Here is a 6,019-nt window from a genome sequence, read left to right as displayed (position 1 = left end):
ATCATTCCAGTGTAACACGAAAAATGTGCAATGATGGCAGCGTGGAGTGACAGTATAAATGAATAGGTTTAGTGTGATGAATGGCATTTAAAGCCTCAACTGATGAAAGAAGATGGATGACATTGCTTTTGAAAGTTGATTTGCCTGCTGAAAAAGTGTCCTGTGTGTAATTACTGCCTTAGAACAATTTGTTGATTTGCTTTTGTTGCCTGAAAGATAGGTAGGATTCAGCAACTCACACACACAGAAAAGAAGTAGAAGGTGCGAAAATTCACAGATGAGTTTGGCCCTTCCTTGGCAGAACAGAAGACAACCATACAAAGAAACACCTATGATGATACATTTGCAAATTCTTTTAACAAATATTTAAATGCCTTCCTGGGCACTATTAACCACTATTGTTGCATCACTCAGGAAAACAAAAATACCTGGTTTTAAAGAGCTTATATTTGGTGAAGGAAGACAGTAGTAAATTATATGGTATGCTAAAATGTGATAAAGTTCTATGAAAAAAAATAGAGAAGGAAATCAGGAATGGGATGGAGAGTGGGTTGCAAATGACTGTTTTCAGCTGACTGGAAAATATAATGCCCTTGTCTTTGAAAAGTTGCTTAACTTGAGATTGAAATGTACCAAGTAAGTGCAGTAATAAAAAGGGTGTTTTCTAATATGTCATTCTTTTATAAGTTGTGCTCTGAACTACATGTGGTGGCTCATGTCTGCAATCCCAGTAGTTTGGGAGGCTGAGTCGGAAGGATCAAGAGCCCAGGAGTTCGAGACCAGCCCAGGCAACATAGTGAGACCCAGTCTCTTAAAAAAAAATTTTAAATGGTGCTTGTCTGTAGTCCCAGCTACTCCTGAGGCTGAGACAGGAAGATCTCTTGAACCCAGGAGGTTGAGGCTCCAGTGAACTATGATTGTGCCACTGCCTTCCAGCCTTGGTGGCAGAGCAAGATCCTGTTTTAATAATAAGTTGTACACTGAAGATACCAGTTTGGGAAATGTAGTGATAATGTACCCAGTGCTGCTATAGTAGTCCCTGCTAATGTGCCAATGTCCAGGAGTGATAAATTTGTAATCTTGTAAACTGGGAGATTAATCAAATGTGTGAGCCCTTTTTAAATCAAGAAAAATGAACACTCTATCTAGAGTTAGGTGATCTAATCAAACATATTAGAGATTACTTAGGTTACTCATGACTTCTGTGTGTATTTAGCCTTGTAGAATACCCTTGATGAACTTGATTGACCCTTAAAAAAGAATCTTTATTATTGAGCATAAACATTGAAGAATAAAGAAGATAGAAAGTGATCACTCCTGATTGGGGTAGCATTTCCAGGACAAGCCTAATTTTATCCCACAGAATTACATTGGGAAGGAAATTCAAAACATTAATAAGAGGTTTAGACAAACATGGCTTCCAGCTTCTGAATGCAATGGCCAGCTGGGGGCACCCCTGTCCAAGGGAAGAGGACTTGGCTGAGGTGCATTTGTGTGTCTCCTGGTGCATTAAGAAGGGATAGGTAATCTACTGGCACTTAAAGATAATTGCTGTGATTGAATGATTTTCCCACTCGTTTTAAAAACCAGCAAGCAAAATTTCTCCTGCTTAAAAGCCCCCAGTGGCTGGCCGGGCGCAGTGGCTTATGCCTGTAATCCCAGCACTTTAGGAGGCCGAGGTGGGTGGATCACTTGAGGTCAGGAGTTCAAGACCAGCCTGGCCAACATGGTGAAACCCAGTCTCTACTAAAAATACAAAAATTAGCTGGGCGTGGTGGCGGGTGCCTGTAATCCAAGCTGCTCGGGGGGCTGAGGCAGGAGAATTGCTTAAACCCAGAAGGTGGAGGTTGCAGTGAGCTGAGATCGCGCCACTGCACTCCAGCCTGGGCAACAGATTTTTGACAGATTTGAGACTCTGTCTCAAAAAAAAAAGAAAAAAAAAAGCACCCCCCGTGGCTTCTTAGTGCCTTGAAGACGGGTACAAATTCCTTAAAGTGGCTTAGGAAGTCCATACTCTGTCTCCTGCTCACCTCCAACCTCACTGCTCGCTATGGTACACTCTGTTCCCCACTAAACTTCTTTGTGCTCCAAGAAAAGACCCAGTCTCACCTCTGAACATCTGTGCATTCTCTCTCTTCCCTGGCCAACTCCTAACCGTGCTTCAGGTCTCAGCTATCATTTCCTTCAGCAAGGCTTTCCTGACCTCTCAAATACAAGTTACATGTCCCTTTTATGCACATCCACGATAACACCTCTATCACGATCTTTATCACACTGTTAGAGTTCCTCGCTTATCTCTTTCCTCCACCTGTTTTTGAGGGCTGGCACTGTGCTTCTCAGTGTCTGAGCTGGATGAGACAATGCTAGTTTCCTACCCTATGTCCATTTTTCTCTTCCTTACCAATAGAATCCTGGTTTTGTTTAGGGTAGCATTGTGCCCAGCTTCCCCTGCAGCTCCAAGTATCAGCCAGACAATCCTGGCCAATGAGATAGGCTAGGGCATTTTTGAGAAACGTTTACAGTGCGAAGAGAACTGTCCCTTCCTCCTGTTTTCCTCCTTCTTCCTACCTGGAATGTGGTTAGGGTGGCTAGAAGTGACAAGGATTAGGGCTATTTGCCTATGTGGTGAAAAGACGAAAGATGAAGACGAAAACCATGTCTGAACATGGCTGAACAGAAAAAAGGAGAAGGAATTGTGTGTTGTCATTCCAGGCCTGGGCTACCTGCCTTCAAACTTGTTATTTTATGAAGGTGGTGAGATACTATGTGAGATGTTATTATCTGTTCATTTGGGGATGTAACAGGGGTGGTTACCCTGTTTGGTTAAACCTCTATATTTGGGATTCTATTACATGCAGCTGAATGTAGCCCATAAGTGATACGCTGCTCAAATATTTGTTCAATTAATGAAGATTATAATAATAATCGCTCATTTGCCAAGTGCTTACCACAAATTAGGCTCCATTCTAAGTACTTTACAGCAGATTCTAATAGGAAAATTCTGGAGAATACTAAGCCCTACATGAAGAAATAGGCAGAATTGTGTGGAAGAATTTGGGAGAAATCTATCTTATTTCTCTAAAAGGAAACGTAGCATTAATAGCTGGCCCAACCAGGACCTGTCCATCACTTGGTTCCTAAGGGTGGGGATCAGATCTCTTTAACATATTGCAACATGTTGGCTGGGTGCGGTGGCTCACACCTATAATCTCAACACTTTGGGAGGCCAAGGCAGGCAGGTTGCTTGAGCTCAGGAGTTTAAGGCCAGCCTGGGCAACATGGTGAAACCCCATCTCTACCAACAATACAAAAAAATTAGCCAGGTGTGGTGGTGTGTGCCTGTGGTCCCAGCTACTCTGGAGGCTGAGATGGGAGGATGGCTTGAGCCCAGGAGGCGGAGGTTGCAGTGAGGCGCAATCACACCACTGAACTCTAGCCTGAGCGAAAGAGTGAGACTCCATTTCAAAAATAATAATAATTAAAATAAAAATATTTCAACACGTGAATGCTGTTCCCACCTTGCTCAGTTGTTCAGCCCACAATCTCTCCCTACTTCTCTAAGGACAGATATGCTGGTCAGTCTATTTATCTAAGTATCTCTGTCTGTCTAACTCTATCTATTTATCTATCTGTCTCTCTCTCTCTCTCTCTCTATCTAATATACCTTTCTGCTTTTTATCTACCTATCCATCCATTCATCCATTTGTCATGTGGATCAGATGCCTGCCACATCAGAGCCCTTTCTAAGGAAGACTGACCCACAGCTCCTACTGAAAGAGCGCCCCCAGATGACCCATTCTGCATTAGGTTGATTAGACTAAGGTTGGGCAGCTCACCCAAGAACTGCCAAACCTTAAGTTGGCCAGTGTCCTATGACATGACTTGGGGCAAAAAGAGGATCTTGGCAATCAAATTTTTCATAGCTTTGAACTGAGAAATACTGAGATAATTATGTAGTGAGCAGTGGGAAGTAAGGCCTGAAGGAGCAGGGTGATGAGGCACAACAGGGGCCATGGAAGCTCAATGTTCTGAGAAAGCAGAAGCTGTAAGGATGTACACCGTGAGGCAGAGAAGAGTCACATAGAGTAGAAGAAAGAACGCCAGTGGGAGCTGGCAGAAAAGTAGACACAAAGAGAAGTACAGACAGCTGTTTGGGGAACAGCTGAGACCCATTAATGATGGAGCCCTAGAACAAAAAACCCATTACCAGAGTTCCTCAGGTTCTTAGAGCTGCCTGGATTCTGATTCTGGCTATGAGACCCAGTTCTGTGTGGGCCCCTTTCCTCTATGAAGCCTGGCTATTTGGCATTTTCTAGATTTCTAAGCAAACGCATCTTTATAAAGAATCCCTGTTACATAAAATAAATTCTCTTGAACCAAAAGAGCCTATCTAAAACATTCCCAGTGAGCCAGTGTCCAAGCAGTATCTCCCTGTTTAAATAATCCACTGACATTAGCACATTATTTTCCTCATGAAATACTTCTCATATTGTTTAGAGCAGCAGGGATGGGCTTGGGTAGCTCCTTGGGTGAAACTCGTCACTGCATCTGAACTTCAAGTCCAACAAGGTAAGCCTCTGAGCCTCCAGGGCCCAGGATGAGTCTCTGGAACTCTCTAAATGAGAAACTAGACAGATAATGATTGATTCTCTCCCTCAGGTAGGGGAGGAAATCTGTTTCCCAGAGAGAACAGAATAAGCCCTGCCCACAGCCCTGGACACGGTCATACCCTCTGAGTCTTCACTTGGCCCAATACCAGTGGCCACACACTGTGCCAAAAACACAGTCTGTGGCAGAAAATTCTAGGAGTGCCTGCCAGGGTACAGGTTGAGTCTCTCACCTCTGCAAGGCAAGAGTACATTCTCTGTCTCTCCCTTTGGGGTCAGGCAAAATAATATTTGCAATAGAGTACAAATTCTTGCTTCCAGATTCCATTTCAAATTTGGTGGGGAAAATATTTCAGAGATGTAATTTTTCCTTTGGTTGCAAGAGTACTGCTGAGGGAAGATCGGTCTTTTTTGAGGGGAAACTTGTTCCTTTAACAGCTGTTAATGACCAAGAAACTTCCAAACACTCTTTCCATCAGCCGTTTATCCAGTTGCAGGTCTCTTATTCTCATTCCTCTGAGAATCCCAACAATTCTTGGAGAATAAGTCTAATTCAAACACCACTTCCTCACCCTTTAAAATAAGCTTTAAAAAAAATAGTCATCTTCTGCAATAAAGTTGTTTTTAAATTATTCCAATTTTTCACTTTTTAACCAATTTGTAATTTGTTATGGTATATATGAAATTTGTATCCAAATTTTTGATTATATTCCAAAATAAAATGCAGTATTTCAACAGCATTTAGTACATAAAAAAAATTTTTACATTGCTTTTATTCCATCTGGCTTAAACAAATTTGGCTCACATTTTTTTTCCTTTGGGGGAAAAGCCTTGCTCTGTCGCCCAGGTTGGAGTGCAGTGGCACAATCTCAGCTCACTGCAACCTCTGCCTCCCAGGTTCAGGGGAGGTTCCTGCCTCAGCCTCCTGAGTAGCTGGGATTACAGGCATGCACCACCACACCCATCTAATTTTTGTACTTTTAGTAGGATGTGGTTTCACCATGTTATCCAGGCTGGTCTCTAACTCCTGACCTCAAGTGATCTGCCCACCTCGGCCTCCCAAAGTTCTGGGATTGCAGGTGTGAGCCACCATGCCTGGCCTGGCTCAGTGGAATATTTTGTAATACATTTTATACTTTAAGATATATTTTTAATTCCATTAAAGCTAGTATCTCCACTACACCTTTTCCGTTTATATCACAGTAGCACTCAACCCTTGCTGACATCAGAATCACCTGGCCTATTTTCCAGAGATTCTTTTTTAATCGATCTGCAGTGGTACCCTACCTTGGAATTTTTGGTGTTAATTTATAAGTTAAGAGACTGTAATATGCAGGCAAGATCAAGAATCCCTGCGCACATTACTTGATATTTTTTCCTATTTATTTTTATTTATTGTTATGTTCTCTTAA

The sequence above is a fragment of the Pongo pygmaeus genome, chromosome 2 (genome assembly GCF_028885625.2).
Source record: "Pongo pygmaeus isolate AG05252 chromosome 2, NHGRI_mPonPyg2-v2.0_pri, whole genome shotgun sequence".
Lineage (NCBI taxonomy): Eukaryota > Metazoa > Chordata > Mammalia > Primates > Hominidae > Pongo > Pongo pygmaeus.
The sequence above is the reverse complement of the archived record's forward strand: the minus strand, read 5'-3'. Positions refer to the sequence as shown.